The 23,880-nt window shown below is 37.7% G+C and overlaps 1 protein-coding gene across 8 annotated transcripts in view; it reads left to right on the forward strand.

Moving 5' to 3' along the window:
• The window catches only part of LOC134210838 (filamin-B), a 233,224-nt gene that overhangs the window by 88,066 nt on the left and 121,278 nt on the right, over nucleotides 1–23,880 (forward strand). The window contains exon 2 of one of the 8 annotated variants that reach the window (XM_062687173.1): nucleotides 432–769. The exons of 3 other annotated variants lie outside the window; for them this stretch is intronic. The gene's annotated coding sequence lies outside the window, so the exon portion shown is untranslated. Of the gene's footprint in view, nucleotides 1–410; nucleotides 770–23,880 lie in introns of all 8 variants that reach the window. 4 more of the 8 variants (XM_062687174.1, XM_062687177.1, XM_062687176.1 and 1 more) reach the window with 4 other exon arrangements.

The following is a 23,880-nucleotide window of genomic DNA, read 5'->3' on the forward strand; positions in this document are numbered from 1 at the left end:
GGCGCAGCAATTGTTTAACAACTTGAATCAATATCGCGATGCGCCGTATAACATCTTAGGATCGTCTCGTTTTGGAAGTGCCTTTTTCACGTGTATTGGTGATCGCCTTGGAATCTGACCATCGCGTCGTCGAAAGCCGAGCTGTAGGTGTTGTGTCGGTTTCCGTTGTGTTGTTGTTGATGTTCATATCGGTCGGAGGGAGAGTTTCTCGCGGAGATATTCACAGAAGATACAAAGTTGACAACAGATGAAGACTTCGGGCGCGCCACGGAGCGCGCGCGCGTAGATGACGTGACACATTTAAATTCTGATTCAGGGGAATTTCTTTCGCTGGATGGCTTTCGTTTGTGGAATTTCAAACCTACTTTTGCTTTTTGGTGGTAGTATGCTAATAAATAACCAACTTGTAGTTTAACATTTGGCTTCGGTAGATATTTTACAGATTGATGCAAGGTTTGATTTACTGGTGAATGGCCTCCCATAGTGAGTAGACCGCATCCATCCAAGCAAAGAAACCCTATGTGAATGTTGTCGAATGCAGAATCTAAATGAAGTGGAAGTCATATAAAAGCAGCGTATTGTAATTGAGTGGTGTGCCACAAGTGTTGGACGGGGGGCTTTTAAAAATTGGGCATTGACAGGTTCAACGCGCGGCTGTTCGTCCAAGTCGGCCTCCGGTAGCAGACAGCAGAGTAGCGGAAGTGGATTGAAAAGCTGTTAAAGCGGAGTAGCGAATCGGCACCCAGGAGAAAGGATTTTTTAATTAAGTGTAAGTCTAACTGATGCTTTTGCAGAAATTGTTTAACACATTCAGCCACGCAAGTTGGCTTAAAGGCGCGTCATAGTGAAACGAATTCCAGACTTGGGTCGTAATTTTTAGCGTTTATTTACCGCTGGGTGGAATTAATAGGATTTGTTTCCACCCATATTTGTGTTGTTTGGTAATGGTATGAATCTCATTTAATTTTAATGAAGACACAAATCGCAAGAGGACAGTGTCTACAAATGTTACGGCTTCTTCTTCTTCTATGGCTCTACAATCCAACTGGAGCTTGGCCTGCTTTTCAATTTAGTATTCTATTGGCATTTCCTCAGTTATTAACTGAAAGCTTTTCTATGCCAGCCATTACACGAGTATGTATCTTGTGTGGAAAGTACAATGGATACACAATGCCCTGGGAGTCGAGAATGTTTCCCGAAAACATCCTAGACCGGACCAAGAATCGAGCTCGCCATCTTTGGATTGACTATCCTACGCTATTGTTCGCGACGCGAACTGAAGACTCCTAAATGTTGCAGCTTTATTCGTCTATATGTTTCTATAAATCCAAACATCATATGACTTTTCACATTCCCCTTTTTCCTATGAGAGGTGAGAAGTGAGAAGTAAAAATTAAAAAGGTTGTTTTCACTACTCACTCTGATAAGCGAGAACACGACACGACGCACCTCAAATATTACAAGACAATCTTGCATCAATTCCATGTACAGTTTAAGACAAATGGGCAGTTTGCATTAGGTCAATCGCAAGCCCTTGCATAAGCTCCCCGGTTACGAAGTGATTAATGATAAATTATAGTGAGAATTTTCACCATGAAAAGTTTCAAGTGATTTAAATAAGAGTGAGACGTCTTTTCTATCACTTCAAACATCTTATTTTCCTCACTGGGAGAAGTGTTAAGTGAGAATAAGAAGTAAGAAATCTCACTTAACTTTTCAAAAGGACCTAAGTAACAGACCAATATGAAAGCTTTTGATGGCACTTTTCAAATCAATTCATGCAAAAAAATGTTACTTAGGTCCATTTGAAAAGTTAAGCGAGAAATGTTTGTGAACAAAAAAAGGATTGCGATGTGAGACGTTTCCTGTTACTTCGAACTTCTCATTCTCACTACTCACTGTGTGTATGTGAAGTGAATCGTCAGAACATTCCTCACGGAATCCAGAACTAAATGCACTCGCGTTTTTAAGGGCACATCACACAATACGAAAGCAACGCAAGCCGAAAAAATAAAAATGACAGTTGTGCGTTGCTTCCGTATTGGGTGGTGTGTCCTTAAAAACGCGAGTAGATTTAAATTTGGATTGCGTGAGGATTGTCATTAATAGTGAGAAACTGACACTTAAGTCACTATTTTTGCACCGCCAATTTGTTTTTTATTGTAAAAATTACTTGTAGTTTCATCATCATCAGAAAAAATCCTTCTATTTACAGCGAAAACCGTGTGAACTTACCTTTTTCGCTGATTTTTACCAAGTCATAAACCAATTCTACTAGATACAAATCATAAACAATAATTTTATTAGCGTTTTGACGGTTCAAAACATTGAGCATAGTCAGATGAGCTCAGTCAAAAAGCGTAATGATTTCAAAGTTCCATTAAAATTCGCACATGAAAAATTTGATATTTGTTTGGTCTAAATTTCTGTGATAAAGAATCTTGGTTCATGGTATACTGTCTTCATACGCATATTTGTCTCTTGTTTGCTGGGATTCTCAAGCACATGGGACAGTTATGCGAATAATGGTAGTACAGTAGATATAAAAAAATCATAGACTATACTTTGACTGTTAAACTTGCAAAACTTGTTAAGTAGAATTTGATCTGAAGGACTTTGATAATGTATCTGTTTATAAGCATACTGATACTATCAAAAAGTATCAGTATTCCAATGCTTTTATAAAAGTTTTCTTCTAGAGGAAAAAACCGTTCATAGATCTAATGTACACTGAGCTGATCAGGTTTGTATGAACCAATGTTGGTCGAGTTTGTAATCCCAATGTGTGGCCCTCAATCAATGCATTTTCCAGAGGACATTAAGGACAATATAGAGAACTTGCAACCTGTGGAAAAAGCTTTTGTTGGGGATAAAGCAATGGTAGAGATCGCCAAATTGAAGGAGATCTTTAAACTCCACGTTTTCAATAATACAAAGAAGCTTTACGTTGCTGTCTGCTTTGAAGAAACTTTTATAAATCATTGCCAATACCTCAACCCGCCAGCCATTGCATCCAGTGAAAGCTCCACTTAACTTGGAGATGTCTACAATATAACTTTCAATTCAGATCAACTATGATCTGAGTGAAGCTTTTTTGCAATGTTCTGAAAACTCAGATGTGAATACCAAACAAACAAAATCTAACTACTTCAACTTAAAACGTTGGTATGTACATTATATGGAAGTTTTGGATTTAAAAATAAAATGTGTTGAAAGTAACCACGTTCCATCGATATGACTCGAACCCACGAACCTCAGAAGCAGAGCTTAAAATATTCATCTTCATGAAGCAACTTCGGTCCGAATTTTGACAAACATCGCATGAATATTCAAAACATAGAATGACATAGTCAGACGACTACTCCACGAACTCATTCATTCGACTGTCACTGAATGTGGTTACTATGTGTAGAAAAAAAACATAATTATCATTGTTTATGTTGATGTTTACCGCTGAAAGTGCCTCGCGGATGAAAATCGGATTCAGTCCTGTGTGATAAATCACTTTACTCATTTGAAACGTGTTCAGATTTCAGATAATTTATCAATTTGTAAAATGTGCATAAATATTCAATGACTAATATTCAACTGAATATTGACTGTCCAGAGCCGACTATGAATGTGTCGGAAGTGAACTGACAAATGAAGAAAAATGGACTTCACTAAAAATTTTCGATTATTTTACACTCTGGTCTAGACTTCTGACTCAGAAGTCTAGACTGGTACTTTTAACCAACAAAGTTACGAAGGACATCCTGCGAGTGAAGCTTGTTAAAATGCAAAGTGCTGACTTTAAGTACAGAGTACAGGAATGAGGTGTATTTGAAACAAATTTTTACCAAAAAAACGGCTGAAGATGAGCCCAAATGGGAGCGGACCATTTGGCATGAAGTCATTTGGCATAACGCCTTTTGGCATAAGGTCATTTGGCATAAAGACCATTTGGCATAACGGACATTTGGCATAATTAAGAACAACGATCAAAGTGAGTGTCTTTGGCATAACGGACATATGACATAATTTTTTTTGTGTTCATGAAATTAGTTACTAAACTAAATGGTGCTCAAAACAACCGAAATGGTGAATGTAACAGAGCTCGATAATAATATTTAAAAGACATAATCCTTTCGAAGAAAGCATGCATCGGCCGAGTATAAATCAATGATAAATGTTATATCTCCATTAAAAATAAATGATCCATCGGGTTGCGTCTGCCCGGGTCAAGGCAATGGTTGATGTGATCCCTTCTTTAAAAGTAGGCGTTTGGTCGAATTAGGACAATGGTGGATGTGATCGCTTCTTAAAAAATGAGCGCTTGCCCGGATTAGGGGAATGGTGGAAGAAATTTCTTTTTTGCCTTTCTCGTACACTAAGTGTACGTAAAGGCTATAATATTGCTTCAAAAACAAAATTTTGATAGGAGGCCCGGAGGGCCGATTTTCATATACCGATCGACTCAGCTGGACGAATTGAGGTGATATTGATGATGATGATGATGATGATGGTCCCGCCACATACCCCTACAAAGGTTTGAGCTAGACGATTTATCTTTAAGATAATTAATAATGATCAATTTTAATCAGATTTGGCAAACAATAAACGATCCGATTATTTCCACAGATATAAATAACATTAACATATAACATCGCTATATTGATGTCTGTATGTGTGTATGTATGTATGTGTGTGTGTGTATGTGTGTATGTGTACAAGTTTTGTAGACACACTTTTTGGAACTTAGCATTATCCGATTTACTCGCAACAAGTTGCATTCGACGGGGAATGCGGTGCCATTGTTTGCTATTGAAAATTGGCTCGATCGGACATTGCATTTCGGAATAATTGAAAAATAATTGTTTTTTCCCAAGGGTCCCCCCTTGGAAAAAAAAAAATTCAAAACCGAAAAAAAATTTTTTTTCCGAAAATGGTGGCAATACATTTTAACTAATGCAAAAACATGCAAAATGAACGAAAAAATGTGATCTATTCTCCTAAAGAGCTTTTTTGACCTTTCTAATGTGATTCTTTCAATATATTTTATAATGCACGAGAAAGGCATCATCACTGCTAGGTGGATTAATCTGGGTTTTTAAAGTAGGTGATTGCTCGGATTAAGACAATGGTGGATGAGATCTTTTTTAAAAAAGGCGTTTGTCCGGCATTAGGCGATGGTGGATATGACCTCTTCTTTAAAAGTAGGCGCTCGCCCGGATTATGAAAATGGTGATGTGATCACCTATTTAAAAGTGTGCGCTTGCTCGGATTAAGGAAATGGTGAATGTGATCCCTTCTTTAATAGTAGACGCTTGCCTGGAATTAGGCAATGGTGGATATAATTTCTTCTTTACAAGTATTCATTTGCTCGAATTACTAAAATGGATATGATCTCTTTTCTAAATGAAAGAGTGTGCATGGCATAAGGCGATGATGGATGTGACCTTTGCTTTAAATTTTCGGATTAGAGCAATGGTTGATGTGATCCCTTTATTAAAACTAGGCGCTTGCTCGGATTAAGCCGAGTGTGAAAGTGATCAATTTTTGCCCGGATTAGGGCAATGGTGGATGTGATTCCTTCTTTAAAATTAGGCGTTCGGAATAAGGCAATGGTGGTTGTAATACCTTCTTTAAAATTAGGCATTTACCTGGATTAAAGCAATGGTGGATGTGATACCTTTTTTAAAAGTAGGCGTATGCCCACAATAAGGCGATGGTGGATTTGATCAATTTTTTAAGTAAAGGTGATTCCTTTTCTGGAAATAGAAGTTCATCCAGAATACGGCAATGGTAGATGTGATTCGTCCTTTGGATGTAGGCGTTTTCCTGAATAAGGTAGTGAATTTAATCCCGGACGTTGGCCCGGGGTAAGGCAATGGTGGAAGTGATTCCTTCTTTGAAAGTAGGCATTTGCCCGGATTGAGACAATCTTGGATTTAATCCATTCTTCAAAAGTAGCTGTTTGTCCGAAATCAAGCAAGAGGAATCAAGATTCTCTTTTTGGATGTAGGCGTTTTTCTGGAATAAGTCAATGACGGATGTGATTCCTTTCTCGGAAGTAGGTTTGCCGCTTCGTTTGTCCGTCCTTCGGAAAATTGTCTATCGTCTATCAGAACATTTCCTCGATCTACTCTAACTAAGTGAAAGAATGCATCGAATAACCCTTTCCATTTAACAGTTCCAAATTATGCCATATGTCCGTTATGCCAAATGACCCACTTTTTTGTTGGAGTTCAAATTTATGCCAAATGACGTTATGCCAAATGCACTTATGCCAAATGACCCAGACCCAGCCCAAATACCCTCAGTTTTCAATGATCCCATGAGGATCATCTTTCACCCATCAGCCTTTCTCCAGAGTTAGCCTTGACAGATAAACGAAAGTCTTGCATGAAATTCCTTTTTTGTTTCGTCACTTTTACCCACTCACTCACATTTCGCGAGTATTACCGCAGAACAATTACAAAATTGTGTGGCCGCGCCGGAATTCGAACCCAGAATAGTAACAGTAATAGCCATAGAGATGCGCTTACTCTAGCCCTACCACCACGTTATCTGTATGAAAGCATTCAGTTATTTGTTTCCTCATAAGCTACTACCATTTTCATTCATGATGCCACGAAAAGACTCGACGTTTGAAGTGGCGAAGTGGCGTTTGGCGAAGTGAGCGAAAATTGGTTATCACTCACTGGGCTATTTTTCTTTGCCGAAAAGCGATTTCTCCCCGAAAATTTTCACGCTCCTGTGCTCCTGAGATTGAGTGACCAATACGAACCCTGCTCAGGTGACTTATTTAGCAAGGTTCGTAATGCTCACTCACAGAATAGGACAATTTTCGGTGATAAAGCACTGTAATTTTACTTTGATCAAGTCGTACGGAGTGATTTTGGCACCAATGTCCTTTTTAATACCATCAGCTGATGGATATATTTGAAAGCTTTCGTCCAACTTGTATGATGAAAGCTTAATTTTATTGCGTGTGAAGCAAATAAAGGATAAAAACATTCAAAGTGCTGAGCATCACTGCTCTAGCGGGCCTTTTCGTGCCATCATCATTGCAAACGGTAGTAACTTAACGCCTACATGCATATAGCGTGGTGGTGTCAGACAAGACCAGAGTAAGCGCATCACTACGGTATTATTTTTGATGTTCTAGGTTCAAATCCCGTCCCGGCTATACATTTTTAAAATTACTCGACAATAAATCACGCAAAATACAGATGAGAGGAAAAGCGCCGAAACGCGCACGATTTTTGTTTATCTTCCGAGAGTAGCTCTAGAGAATTTCCAACTAATAATTAAGGCTGATTAAGCTATTTTTTAGCTGCGGAAACTATATTTGGCTGAATAAGCGCTCTGTCAGCTATCAATGTTTGTTGAGAGTGAATGATGTTTCTCACCGAAATAAAAAAACCTAAATTTATCCTCGTCGAAGGGTCGAAGGGTCGTTTGGCCGAAAGCCATTTGGTCGAATGCCACTAGGCCGAAAGTTATTTGGCCGAATATACCATTTGGACGAACAGACTATTAGGCCGAAAGTCATTTGGCCGAAAGGGTCGTTTGGCCGAAAGGGTCATTTAGCCGAAAAGATCGTTTGGCCGAAAAAGTTGTTTGACTGAAATGGTCATGTGAGACCAGTGCTGCAAAGTGTCACCGTGTCCACTTTAAATAGGAAATTAATAGATTTTTGCGATGAACTATTGAGAAATCGACTGTATATTTTTATTTCGATTTTAAGGACGGCTACGCAGTCTTGAATTATTGGAAAAAGATGTATATTTATCCGACGTTTCGACACGGGGATGGTGTCGATGAAGGATGATGAAGACACCATCCCCGTGTCGAAACGTCGGATAGATACACATCTGTTTCCAATAATTCAAGACTGCGTAGCCGTCCTTAAAATCGAAATAGATTTTTGCTGTAATAAAAATCCATGAAGCCAAAAAAGAACTTTCAAGTGTTCTTATGGTTTATGTTGACTTTTTGTTCAATATTTTAAGAGGTGCTGTAAAAAGAAAAGTACATACATAGTTTTACCAAATTTGATCCAGACTATCTTTTGAAAAAGGCCAAATTTTTTATATGTTTTTTTCAAATGGATACAATCAAAAAACGATGTATCCTACAAAAAATGTTGTATGGGCGACTATCGCAAAATCAGTCAAAGCATCTAGTAAAGATATTGGAAACAATTCAAATTGAACCCTACACTGAAAAAAAAAAAATTTAAACTCGATTTGCGAAAACACGCCCTTTTTGATTTAAATGATATTGTGTCTCAAGATAGGTGATTATGTTCCCTTCCAACCGTTCATACATCGCAAGCTTGACACTTTTAAGGGAAAAAAGTTTTTCCAACAAAATATTTTTCTTAGCGGAATTGATTTGTTTTTCAGTGTCAAGGAGTGTCAGTGGATTTAACCCATATATTCATACATATATTAAAATATTCCTGTATAGTCAAGCAGAGTACAATGTTTAGGTCGTAACTGGTCGCAACGGATGAAAATACACTGAAAATAATTCCGACAAGAAAGCTTGCGATGCGTCCATACGTAGGGAACATTGGTAGGGTACATAATCACCTACACACCAAAAAATAATGAATCTTACATATGACGTATTCACTTTAAGTTGTAAATGTTTGATGACATAATCCAAAATATGGCTGGAATTTACGTCCCAATTAATGCTTTCTTTTAAATTGATTTGTCAACATGCGCTACACAACAGGCCATTTAACTTCTTGTTTCATTAGACGTAAAGTTACATAATTTGCGGATTGCAGACATAAAGAAAACAGCGTCATGCAGATCACTCAGTTTAAACTCGTGTTTTCATTGGTACGCGTCGATTTCTGTTTTTCTCTTACTTATTTGAAAAAAAAAAGACTGCGGTGCGCTTGAACAAATATATTGGTATTCATGTTTTGTGTAAATGGCAAGGAAAAAAAGTGATTATTTGATTGATAGTTACCAAACTTCTCGACGGCAACAAAATATGTGTCGTTTCGTGAGAATGCGCATTGTATGACTCAGCAGTGGCTGAGCGTTTAGTGAAATAATTTAGAACATATAGTTCTCAAATTCAAAATAATGGGCAAATTGAAGAAAGGCACTGTGAAGAAAGTAGCCATACTAAACATAACTTGTGATTCGAGAAAAAAATTGTGCAGCTGGAAATGGAATCTGGTGGGTTTTACTGACGGAATGAATGTGTTGCCATAAATATGCTTTATAATAATTTGATCTGATCAAACATGTTTTTGTTGTGAGACACATATTCAGTACTTCAAACAAGAGCAAGGTATGTAAATATAATTTTGATGTTCAAAATGTGAAAAGATCATAATAAAACCGGTCAAGTAACCATTTCCAAAATAACAACCAAATCCCGAAACAAAGCATTTACATGTCATGATGTAAGAGCAAGCATAGCTTATTTTTACGTCATGACATGTATTTTTTTTGGATTCTTGATCTCATGTAATTTTAAAACCAAACGTAAGTTTATGTTTTAGATGCCGCTCCTTTTATGTGCATCAAAGGAGCCATAAATTTACATGAATATTTTTAAGTGTGTATCGTGAGACACAATTTCATTTAAATCAAAAAGGGCGTTTTTTCGCAAATCGAGTTTTATTTTTAAATCTGATTTTTTTCAGCGTAGGGCGCAATTTAAATTGTTTCCAATAACTTTAATAGAAAATTTGACTGATTTTGCGATAGTCACCCATACAACACTTTTCTGTAGGATGCGTTGTTTTTCGATTACAGTAAAACCTCCATGAGTCGATATTGAAGTGACCATCGACTCAAGGAAATATCGAGATGTGGAATATACAAACCTTGTGATGCTGTTTGAAGGGACCATCGTAGTAACCCAGAAAATATATTTTTAATATGGAGTAATTTGCTTCTATGAGTCGATATCGAGTCATAGAACATCGACTCATGGAGGTTTAACTGTATATCCATTTGAAAAATTCAGCAAAACAAAGTTTGGCCCTTTCCAAAAGATTGTCTAGATTGAATTTTGAAAAACTTAGTAATAATTTATCTATTGATTTATCAATTAAAAACGACATCAGTCCAATCAAACGACAACAGAATCAATCAATAACGGTGTTCACCTGCACTTTTGACAGCTGACCGACTTAATGCTCTTTATGGCTCTCAGCTTGGGGTTGTCAATCTGGGTGTCACGCTTACCTAAGGTACTCACGTGTCAGCTTCTACATGTCACGATGCGCTTGCAGTGATTGTCAGTAAAGAACATCGTTTAAAAGCGTGGTGGTTTTTGTTTTCATATCTGATCATCTGGTGATGGTCACGACATTTTGCAAGACTGTGTGAGACGTCTCTCTTCTCATTCCTAATACTCTCTTTTCAAATGATCAATTCGGCCAAATGACCCATTCGGCCAAATGTCCTATTCGGCCAGAGGCATTCCACGGGGGCATGTCAGTCGATCCTGAGCGACCATTTCGAAAATATTTGAAACTCTGCACAGTTTTTCAATTTCATCTAAATCGTCATTTTTCGATATCAAATCTTCATATTGAGTCACGACTAACTTTTCAAAAGGGTGTATGTGAAAATGGTTCAAAAATATTTAAAAAGCTGCACAGCAAAAACGGAATGTTCGATTGTTATGATTTTTTCAGCAAAGTTAGACAACTAAATGGTGATTCTTAAGAAAATGTGCACAGTAAAAAAAATTTTTTGCCTTTAAAATATCATTTTGTCACAAAAACTCAAATATCTCAAAACCCTATCTTTTTCGAACGTAATTTTTTAGGAAAACGGTCCATTATATTAGCTATCTACCATAAAAATTTGGTGATGGTAAACTAATAAACAAAAAAGTTATGACATTTCAAACATTTCACAATTTTCACATTTAGTAAAAAAAATTTTTCTGTGTAAGTTATTTCGAGAATTGCAGTTTGATGCAGATTTTATTGTTAAGGGACGTGATTTAAACAAGTTGTTTTCATGATATTTTGATTTAATTATTCATAGCATCTATAAGAAACTTAGACACGATCCAGTGTTGTGATCAAAAGTATTGATAGTGTCATAGTTTTCATTGCACGTGACTGGCGAAAATTCTTTTAATAGTGTTGAAACCTGTTGATAATAACGTTGATAGAAACATATCAGAAATGTTATTTTTAAGACAAAAGCTGCAAAATCAAAGATTTATATACACGTGTACGTCTATAGTTTACCTGCAAAAATATACCTCTTAGAGAATAGACTTTATGATCGGGAGGAAACAGGTATCTTCAACAACAACAAATGCATGATAGGTACATACCATGACAATGCTCACGAAAAAGCAAAAAATTACTACTACTAAGGTTGTTAAAGATCTTATAGTAATTTTTTTTTCAGTCAAGCAAATGACACCAAACTAGTCAGAAAAAACTTAAAAGTGATTTTGTTTATTGAAATATTACGAACAACATGAGTAGCCGCTTTCTCAACTGTTGTAGGCCGTTTGATGGAAAAAAGTGTTCAAAAGAGTTACGAAATCTCACCGAAAGCACCATAGATAAACTGAAAGCGACTGGTTATGCTCCAATGTCCACATTGAATACAAATTTACGCATTTGCACGTCCTGCCGTCTAAACGTTGACAAAAGAGCAATCTGTATATCATCGGTTGAGCAGAGCGCAGGAAGTTCGAAAACGACAGCAACTGAGGAATTGCCAGATGTATCGATAACAACTGAGGAATTACCAGAAGTATTAAGTGCTGAGAGCCTTGCCACCGTACCATCAGCGAAATCTGTTTCAACAAATCAATCGGAAGATGAGTGTATCCAAAAGGTCAACATCGAACGCTTTAACGAGGGCATAGCTGGGATAAAAGTGACTCCGATTAAATGGAGTAAGATGGACTACGTTTATTACCCGGAGAAAAAATACCGTGAAATAAACGAAGCTGTACGAAGAAACCTCTTCAAATTAGGACCTGATGATGTGGAAAATACAGACTACGATGAGGTAATTATAAATATGAAGGAAAGGTTCTCGAATGCAGCCACGACAAGGAAAGAAAAATTATAGATTTTGTCGATGCAGCCAAGTTCGTGGTCTATTCAGGATGCCATTGATGAGTTCAAAACCAATAGAAATACAGTAAAAGAGGCAAAACAATTGAAGAATAACTGTCTTTCAACCAAAAATACTAGGTCTAGTACTGCATTAACAGATGAGACAAAAGAAATAGTAGTTCAATATTTTGAAGATGATGAAGTAAGTCGAGCTATGCCTGGTCAAAAAGATTATGTATCAGTAAAAAAAGATGGAAAGCGTCAAGCAATCCAAAAACGATTAATGATGACGACTTTGAAAGAAGCGTACACACGCTTCAAGGAAATTCACGATAATATTAAGCTTCTTAAGCCAAGGCAATGTAAGCTTCTTTCCAATTCAGGAACACATAATGTGTGTGTGTGCACAACCCATGAGAATATTAATCTTATTTTACATAGTTTGAAAAGAATCAATTTAACAAAGGATATTAAAATGTTAACTGGTAGTCTTTTGTGTGAAAATACAACATCAAATTGCTATCTACGATCTTGTTCGGATTGTCCAGATTCTTCATCATTGGAAAATACTTTATTCGCTGAGTTTGAAGAAAAATATATTGATCAGTTATCATTTGAGCAATGGGTGACCACGGATAGGTGTGACATAGAAACTATTGTAAAACCTGTAGATGAGTTTGTGTCATATTTTTGCTTGAAATTAGAAAGTTTAATCCCTCACGATTTCATTAAAACAGAACAATCCAGCTTTTTAAAAATACGAAAAATACATTACAAAATGGTGAATTTTTAGTCATTTGTGATTTTTCTGAAAATTACAGCTTTGTATTGCAAGATGAAGTGCAGTCCCATCACTGGAACGTACAACAAGCTACAATTCATCCATTCGTTATTTATTTTAATGGAAGTACGCAAATTGAACACTTAAGTTTTATTATAATTTCCGAAGATTTAAGACACGATTCAGTATCCGTAAACTTGTTCATTGAAAAAATGATTAACTTTTACGCGTTGATAAGCATAAAGAAGTCAAAAGATATATTTCATGTCTGATGGAGCAGCGTCGCAGTACAAAAATCGTAAGAATTTTTCGAGCCTATGTCAATTTAAATCAATGTACGGAATTGATGCAGAATGGCATTTTGTTGCTACATCACATGGCAAAGGTCCTTGTGATGCTATTGGAGGAACAATAAAGCGCATGGCCACAAGAGCAAGTTTAGCCAAAGAACGTGAGCATCCAATTAAAACTGCGAAAGAACTTTTTGATTGGGCAAATCGTAGAAAAGAAAAAGATTTAACCAAATTATCATTTTGTTTTACTACTACTGAAGAGTAAGAAATAAAGGCTTCAGAGCTCAGCGAGCAATTTAATAACGCGAAAACGATCCAAGGAACCCAAAAATTTCACTGTTTCATTCCATTGTCGGAAAATAAAATTAAAGCAAAACTATACTCAAACTGTGCTGATAATAATTAAAAGGGTTCGATATTTTAAAAAATTTGAATAAAAATAAATAAAAAATAAGTATTAATAAACTGTTTTCATGATATCATAACCCATACCAAAATTCAAACCCAAAACTCTTAGAGTTTCTATAACAACATTGTGTAACTGCCACATTTAATTTAATACTTAGGATAATATTAATTCATTTTTATTTATTTATACATATAATATTTATACATATAATATACATAATATCGATGAATACATAAATATGGAATATCATACAAACAACTTGTTTAACTCACGCAAGGCCCTTAACAATAAAATCAGCATCAAACTGCGATTCTTGAAAAAAAAATACACCGAAATTTTTTTTTGTTTACTATATGTGAAAATTGTGAAATGTTTGAAATGTCATAACTTTTTGTTTATTAGTTTACCATCACCAAATTTTTATGGTAGATAGCTAATATAATGGACCGTTTTCCTAAAAAATTACGTTCGAAAAAGATAGGGTTTTGAGATATTTGAGTTTTGTGACAAAAATGATATTTTTAAAGGCAAAAAATTTTTTTGCTGTGCACATTTTCTTAAGAATCACCATTTAGTTGTCTAACTTTGCTGAAAAAATCATAACAATCGAACATTCCGTTTTTGCTGTGCAGCTTTTTAAATATTTTTGAACCATTTTCACATACACCCTTTTGAAAAGTTAGTCGTGACTCAATATGAAGATTTGATATCGAAAAATGACGATTTAGATGAAATTGAAAAACTGTGCAAAGTTTCAACTCAATAGAAAATCATGAATTAAAAATTTTCTTAAATTTTGATGCTGTTGCTTGGAATCGCTCGCCAAAGGACTCTTTCGGCCAAATGACTCTTTCGTCCTAATACCTCTTTCGGCCAAATGACCCTTTCGGTCTAATGACCAATTCAGCCAAATGACCCTTTCGGCCAAATGACCCTTTCGACCAAATGACCCTTTCGACCAAATGACCTTTTCGGCCAATCGTCCCTTTCGGCCGAATGGGTATCGGCCAAACGACCGTTCTCCGAAAAATAAAAATATAATTCAAACTGCTTGATTTATTGAAAAACAAAAACAATAGTGTCCAACTAGAAAATTTGCTCGGTCGAATGAAACCAGTTGGACTCGAACCGGTCCAGTCCTTCTATATGAATCACGTTTAACAGAAAAAAAAATCGTCGGTTACGCACATACACATACACGCACAGACAGATATATGCTCAGTTTTTCGAGCTGAGTCGATTTATAACACTATGGACCATTGAGTCTCTTATTAAAATTTGACTTTTGGAGTGAAATTACAGCCTGCTGGTTTGTACCATACCATATTTGTTATACGAGAAAGGCAAAAAGGTTCTCCTTAATCCCGAAAAATGCTTACTTTGGTCTCATCGAAATGAAAAGTAGAAACCTATAGCTTTAGTTGCATAAACCTGCCTTGCGATCCTTCGAGGACGAGCCTCATCTTGTTCCCATTCCCATCCCAAAAGATCTAATGAGTAATAATAGCATAGACCACGCTAGAGGCGTTTCGCACGTGTGTAACGAACAGGCTTCGCAACTGCGGACCAAGTGCAGGAGGTCGTGGAGAAAAAAAGGTTGTTTGATAACAGACTTCTTTACATAAAGTACCTATTCTTGCAAACGGGGGTTTTGTTCACTTACACCCAACATTTAATTGCAATCTTGCATTAGTTTCGTGTTCAGTTTGCTAAAATTTGCGACAAATGCACAGATTGCATTAAGTAAACAGCAGGCATTAGGTATCCGATCACGATAAAATAAGAACTTGTTACGTGTTTGTGTTTACATTGAAACTAATTTTACACTCCCATCGACGGATGAAATGCTGTATACTTCGACAACCTAAAACCTTACAATAAAATTTGGGCAAAGATGGGTGTTGAACCTGGACCCTCCACACTTCGACTGATGCGCTAACCATTTAAACTACATACCAAATGAGGGAAGATGCGACCAAAGGCTATCATAATCCACGTTTCATGACAATGAGTGATACAAGTGGAATTAGCACCATGCAAATTTGTGTCCTTTTCTGTCATCAAGCTAAATGGAACCGAGAAGATTGTGTGGGTCAAAGTTTTATTGCTGTACACGATTCGTATCCTTGTTCTGGGAAATTCGTTTAGATGCATTGATCGAAACCAAATACACCAAATTAATGCAATGAGCTGGCAAAACAAGTACACAGATAGAAAAAGTTGATGAAATTTACACGAAAGTAATGCACATAAAGGGAATGCCAAAAGAGCGTAAATTTAAACGATATTATCACCTAAATGTATGCAATTTGTATTGTATTATATCACATTTTATACGAAAAAGTGTCATAATGCTATGTAAATTGCATACATTTAGGGCGAACTTGTTGGAAGAGGTTCGTGTTCGCCCAGAATAGTGTAATTTTCCACGTCTCTATTATTTACACGCTGATCACTTTTCATTATTTTTTTCGGTGTATGACATTTCTGATCGCATTACATGCGATGTATTATACAAAACGCTTAATTGAAGTGTTTATCGGCTATGTCTGATGACCAGCTAAAACGCTATATTAATTCTGATCCGACGTTTCGGTACCTTTATTGGTCCTTTTTCAATGAATTAAAATCGCTCAGCGTTTCATTGTTATAAGTGTCCTTCGTATAGTCAAATAATTGAGTGTTCTAAATATCAGCTAATCCGGTATCCGTTATATTATGTGAACTGTTAATTTAAACACCGGATTATTATCACGTCAGGTTATTATCTATGGCACAATTGAAATTGTGCGAAATTGTGTGTGAAAGAAGTTCCTGAAGGAAATTCCGGAGAAATTCATGGAGGAACTTCCAAAGGAATTTCTGGAGGAACTTCCGGAGGAACTTCCGGAGGAATTACTTGAGGAACTCCCAAAAGAATTCCTGGAGGATCTACCGGAGGAATCCCTGAAGGAACTTCGGGAGGAAATCATGTAGAAACCTTCGGAGGAATTCCTCAAGGTACTTCCGGAGGAATTCCTCAAGGAACATGTAAGAATGAAACTTGCGGGGGAATTTCTGAAGGAAACTTCAAGTAAATTCCTGAAGGAACTTTCGGAGAAAACGTTGTTAAGTTTTCCATGTTAAACTATTGAAAGTTTAGGAATATCAGAAGCAACTCCTAGCATAAAGGTAGCCTCACACCTCGGGAATTTGGTCCGCGGATTTATACATATATTTTCAGAATTTGGGAATAGATTTTCAAAATCCCGGCTACATTTCGAATGCACCCAAAATGTGTGAATCAAATAACATTATTTCCACGTGTCTTCCACCAAATTCAACACACCTCACAGAGCCGTTAGATGTGGCATTCTTTGGCCCAACGAAACGCAATTGGCGAAACCTTCTGCGTGCATACAAGGAAACAAGTTTGTCATAAGCTATTACTCTCCAAAAAGCACATTTTCCCAGTTTACTGAAGGACCTGACAGTTTGAAGGAAAATCAGAAAAGCAGTTTGAAAGCGGGATTCAAAAAATGCGGCATACATCCGACTAAGCTGATCCACTCCTCAAAAGCGTTGGTGCAGTTCCAAGTTCTCTTGAAGCTATCGAGGCCCAAAATCCGGCAGAAAATTTTCCCGAGGTGTGAGGCTATCTTTATTAGGAGGGGTGGTGAAAAAAAAAGCGAATCCTGGAGAATTTTTACAGAAATAATAATTGGAATTTCAATATAATTCATTAGATAAATTCTTGTAGAATAGAAAATTTCCTAAACATGAATTCCATACAGAATTTTTGGTAAATAAATGTGCACATGATTATAGGATGTAATTAAATACGAATAGGTATCCGCCCAAAAGTAAATTGCACTATCCACAAAAATCAGTTCACGCACTTAAACATTCTTATTTATCATGATCTGATTAGTCAAGACCAACGCACTGGATAATATGTTTCAAATCAAAACAAACACGATGCCACGCACACAATCATATCCAATGATAGATGGAACTGAAAATGTTTTTTTATTCAGGGTTCGGGTTGGCACTGACCCAGGTTTAAAAACGAATTTGACATTAGATAATTAGTTTAGGGCGAATCATGCATTTGTATTGCGCATCGCTTTGGTCAAAATGAGCGACATCTTCCTCAGTGTCATTTAAATGAACGGTCGAATGGGACATATGGTCGAAAATATAGTTCGGCCGTTTGACCACACAGGTCACTTGTTCTAACATTCAGTTTGGCCAGAATGGTCGTTTGGAAGGAATGACCATTTGGTTGAATAAGTAATTCGGCCATACATGTCTTTCATATGACGGGTCATACGGTCTAAAATGTCGTGTGGTGTGCACGAAAACATGGTACGATTAATGACAACGTTCGACCAAGCAAGTCGTTTGCCAGAATAGACCATTTCAGAGTAAACTAATTCATCTGCTAGATTGGCTTTTCTCGGTGACGCGTTTCGGCTCTCAAACCAAGCTGAAAAATTACTTCCTGCACGCTACCTCTGTTGATGGCTGAAGGTCAGTAAGTAAGAAGCCTTCCCTCTTTATGCCTCATTATTCCGATGACGTTTCTCGGTAGACGTTTCTAAGAACGTCATTTTCTCGCGTATCGCAGTGGTGCCAGAACATGCATCACACAAAAGTACTGAGTATTGGAACGAAACAATATACGCCATTTTACAAAAATAGCGTAAACGAGTAGTACTCATCGTGCTGTTTGACAGAAAAATGGAAAACTTGCTCGTTGTAATTTGGCGCTTACGTCACTGTTTCAGATAACGGCAGTGCTGGACGAACACCAAAATGCAACCTTCCATGTTTTGGTACAGAAATTCCGCTGGAAACAAAACAAATTGCATCCAATTAATACCACGTCAAATTTATAGCCATAAGCAATCACGCCGCAAACCGATGGACAATCGGACAGCCAAACGGGCCCCGGCATGCAAAATCCGTCCAATTTGGAATGGTGGCAGTTGAGCAATTTCGCCTTGTTGCAGCGGGGGAATGTTGCGTAACTTACAGACAGCCAGCCCAACAAAGTAGGCGAATTGCGTTTCCCTTTCCCGCTGCTACTGCTGCTGCTGCAGCAATGATCGGTCGATGTGTGTGGTGGCATGTTGAATTGTCAAAAATGTCTGCATTCGCGATATGACAAAGACCGACCGGTAAGACAAAAGAAGTCAATCAGAAAACAGGTTTTGACTGAAGGTTTCGTTTTTTTGTTCATTTCTTCTGGTTATTGTGTAATGGCGGATTATGTTGGATGGCAGCATATCACCACCGAATGCAACATATAATGTGAGCCTCAGTTCAGCCATGCAAGCTAGTCAAGACTGTAAGATTTTTGGATTGACTTCTATTCGGATCAGAGGAAAGAAAAGTGTTGAACGATGTATTAATTGTAGACTAGAACAAATATCATGCAATTTTTTATTTAGAAAAATAGCAAAATAGATAAAAAAAATAGACATGCCAGTTATGTTACATCTTCAATCCTCTATACGGATTATAATCCTTTGATTCACGATATGTCCAGTAGATATGATAATTGTTAGATGAAGTTTATCTCAATTTATATTTCTTCGTGTTATCTGAATTATAACGATGTTCTTTAGCTTAATGGAAGTTGTTCCCAGATATACTTCTCAAGTAGGATTTGTCAGTCGTTCAAAATAACGATGAATATTTTTTTGCTAATTCACATTGCTCAAACAACCAAGCCTCGATCTCTCCACCGAACCGCACAGATCGTAAATCAAGACGTGATTTGTAGCAGAATATGGCAATATTTCCACACATGTATCAACATTAATGTCAATGCAGATGCCCTTCATGGCAGCTTTTAATTCAACTTCTCGTGGCATTTATTGGTAGAGCCACATACCACAACGTTTGATTCGACGGCAAAGAACACCAACAGCACCTCAAAGCCGAAAGCCAAAGAAACGCACCCACTCGAAACGAGCCCAAGCATTCTCTACCGGTCCGGCGAGTAGCCGAACCTTAGGAGTAGCTTTCGACTCACTCTAGCTAGGCCCATTCGATAAATCAAAATTCATCGCCGAAGTTCCTCCTGTGCACATTCCTTTCACGCACTGGGAACAAACGGGCGAGTCATCAACCTCGCTGGACGTGAAGAAGCACAGGAATGACTCTAGCTTCCGCGTTTGGTCAACGAACATGGCTGCGCTAAGTAGACTCGGTTGGTTGCAAACAAGATGGTGTTGTTGTTTCCAGAGACAAAACATGAACCAGACCATAAAACAAGTTTTTCGTATCATCACTATTATATGTATGCATTTTGCCATTAAACTGGCGGAACAAGCGGGTTACTAACTAGGGTAAAGTTGTGCGTTTGTCTACTGCTGGCAGGAACTAGCACTCGCTGTGGCAATTGCGCAAAAGTGCCGTAATAAACTGGTTTGGTGATGCTTTTTTATGTTCAATTGATGCTTTCATATCATCGAGATGGTCTTTGAAGATGCTCGTATAGTATCCTGCTGTGTAATCATGGTTGGGCTAATCGATCACAGTAATAGAAATCATTGCCCCATCACTACCACCTAAGGATTTTCCATTATTCGAAAGAGTTTACCTCCGAAAATTCGAACTTCCTTTCGAAAATTCGATTAACCCTTATGCGGCCAACAAAAAAAACACACGTGGATGGCCGACAGGGTACCCGTGTTCCACTAAATTGATATTCTCATAAATTCAACAATTTTCAACCGATTTGGATAATTTTGACAGTTTTGGAAACAGAAACTCATATACTTTTTGCTCATTGTCAAGGTTTACAGCTTATGCCCATGGTTATCCAAGAAATCTTTGAAGTAAGGCTTAAGAGTCTACACGCGTAACCAAAGGCCATTCAACCAGTTTCAAAATATGCTACAAGCTCTTTGCGCTTCTTAGAATTGAAGGTGTTCACAGTATATGCTTCGGGTAATGCAAAAATCCCTGAAATGAGGTCTTAGTCATCCGAGAAATCTCTGGAGTAAAGCCTAAAGATCTACTTGCGTAACCAAAGGCCTTTTATGCAAATTCAAATACGGTACATGCTCTCTGTGGTACTTAGCATAGAATGCGTTCACAGAAAATGTTCCGGATCATCCAAGAAATCTCTGGAGTAAGGCCTTAAGGTCTACACTCTAAACCATGGGTCTATGGACTTGTCTCAAAAGTGGTACACGTTTTTTGTGCATCTTGAAATCAAATGTGATCACTACATATGTTTTGCGCTATCGAAGAAATCTCTCGGATAAGTCCTCTAGCGCCTTCATTGCATATGTTCATGGTCATCCAAGAAAACCCTGGAAAAAGCCTTCAGGTCTACACGCGTAACCAGAGATCTTTTAGATTGTTTCAAAACTGGTACATACCCTTTGTGGTACATAGAATAGAACGCCTTTATTGCATATGTTCATGGTCCTCCAAGAAAACCCTGGAAAAGGCCTTAAGATCTACACGCGTAACCAAAGATCTATCAGATTTTTTCAAAAGTGTTACATGCCCTTTGTGGTACATAGAATAGATTGCGTCCATTGCATAGGTTCATGGTCATCCAAGAAAACCCTGGAATAGGCCTTTAAATCTGCATGGGTACCCAGAGATCTTTTGGCTTGTTTCAAAAGTGGTACATACCCTTTGTGGTACATAGAATAGAATACGTCCATTGCATATGTTTATGGTCTTCCAAGAAAATGTTAGAATAGGCCTCAGGATCTTCACACGTAACCAGATACCTTTCGGATTGTTTCAAAAGTGGCATATGCCCTTTGTGGTACATAGAATATACCGCTTTCATTGCACTTGAACAATCCTCAGGAACTTCACGCGTAACCAGAGCTCTTTCGGTCTATTTGAATAGTTATACATGCCTTTTATGATACGTAGAATAGAATGCACCCATTTCAAATGTTCATGGTCATCCAAGAAAACCCTGGAGAAAGGCATTAGGATCTACACCAGAGCCTGTTTTAAATTTGGTACATGCCTTTGGGGTTCTAGAATAAAAAGCGTTCATGGCATATGCTAATGGTCATCCTAGAAATTTATGGAGTAAGACTTCTAGGCTTACACGAATATCTAGAGGGTCTTTAAAGTCACTCCTTACGGAATCCAAGTTTCAAAGTGCTCGCGTTTTCGGGGGCACACCACTCGATACGGAAGTAACGCACAACTGTCATTTTTATTATTTCACGCATGCTGCGACGCAGCAAAGCTAAATCAACAAAAATGACAGTTGTGCCGCCTCCGTATCGATTGGTGTGACCCGAAAACACGAGCACTTTGAAACAATTCCGTGAAATGTCATAATCTAATTTTAATATGGTACATGATCTTTGCTATATTAGCCCGTTTTTCCCTCACGTTCTCGGCGTGAAGTTGTATCGTTCCAATTTATTTACATTTTGCATTTCCAAAGAATAGACAACTTCATATTAGGGATATGAATGAAGTTTGTATACAATCTGGAACCAATTACAACAAGACAACAATAACTACTTGGAATGCTAATATATCAAGATGAGGTTTCACATCTTGTTTATTCTTCAATAACTGCCCAGAGCTAATGACAACAACTTGAACTACTTGAAATGCAAACGTATACCAATAGCCTTCCGTTCGTGGGTTGATCTGCAGATCATTCCTATATGGAGTTCATAGACTACCTAGTACCATGGCAAAAACAAAAACTACAGCAGATGTTCGATAACTGCAAGTCATTTAACTGCAATGCTTTTAAACTGCAATTCGATAGTTGCAACAATTTTACAGTTATCGGACCGCTAAACTTCAAACCGATGTCAGACTCAATGACAGCTGCATTGCGCTGCACATTAAGATGCACTTTTATTGCATCTGACGTCGATTGACAACCGTTTGACGTCCAGAGTGCGTTGCAGTTATCGAACGGCATTCGATAACTGAAAAGTAAACATTTTGCAGTTATCGAACGGCTACTGTACTAGGAATGCGTACATTCACTCAGATGAGGTTGACCCGATTTTGTCACTCCCAGATTTTGTCTACCCCTTATTTTGCCTAAACCTTCACTGCCTGTAGCTTATTATGAATCATTTATGAGTACCTGTTAATAAGTTTGTAAGTCTCTTCGACAAAAAAATACGGATTCCATTCACGTATTTTGCCTTGCTGCAGAGCCCGACAATTAAAATAACTACTTAAAAATACAAACATATACCAAGAAGGGGTCTCACAACTTGTTTATTTTCAAATAACTGCCTCCATTAAGGAGGTTAAGGACCATCGACCTTGACTCTATTCCATAGACTACCTGGAGCTCAAGACAACAACAAGAACTACTTGGAATACAAACATATACCAAGTTGGGGTCACAAAACTTGTTTATTCTTCGATAACTGCCTCCATTACGGAGATTGATTTACATCTGATCTACTATGGTGGAGTTTTATCCCACAAAACCAGTACGCTAGACAGGTGTTTTCCCTACTAAGCTACGAAGGACCTCCGTCGTCCTCCGCAGCTTAGCGGGTACTGATGAAACCAAATTCACAGCACCGGGCATGTAGCCGAACTCTCGCAATACATTCTCAGAACTAACTCTCTCATATATGTTTTTGTACAATGCCAACCAAGTAGGATGAGTATTTAGTATTATCTGGCTCCTACACACTTGCTTCATCACCAACGGCGCTCGATGAAGTAGGGTTGTGTGAGATTGTGCCAGTTGGTCGTCAGATCCCAACCCGACCACATAAGCGAAGAGGGATCGCCTTTCGAGTTCAGTACATTCAAAGTTAATTGCCTATGTTACGGGTATTGAGCCAGCCGGATTGGAAATTAATTGCTATGTCTGAAACTCGATTTTGCATATGCATAACATGTGATAGATTAAGTTCGGAAAAGGTATTGGAGGAAAACCGCTACCTTCCGTCCTTCCCAGTTGTTCAATAACTGCATCCGTTACGGAGGTTGATACACCGACCTTGACTCTATGGAGTTCGTAGACTTCCTGGAACCCACGACAACAACAAGAACTACTTGGAATACAAACATATACCAAGAAGGGGTCACAAAACTTGTTTATTCTTCAATAACTGCCTCCATTACGAAGATTGATCCACAGACCTTGACTCTATGGAGTTCGTAGACTTCCTGGAACCAATAATAACAAGAACTACTTAGAATACAAACAGATACCATGAAGGCGTCACACAACTTGTTTATTCTTCTATAACTGCCTCCGTTACCAATACCTTGACTCTATGGAGTTCGTAGACTACCTGGAGTCCTCGACAACAACAAGAACTACTTGGAATACACACATATACCAAGAAGGGGTCACGATACT

This window comes from Armigeres subalbatus, chromosome 2, assembly GCF_024139115.2.
Source record: "Armigeres subalbatus isolate Guangzhou_Male chromosome 2, GZ_Asu_2, whole genome shotgun sequence".
NCBI lineage: Eukaryota > Metazoa > Arthropoda > Insecta > Diptera > Culicidae > Armigeres > Armigeres subalbatus.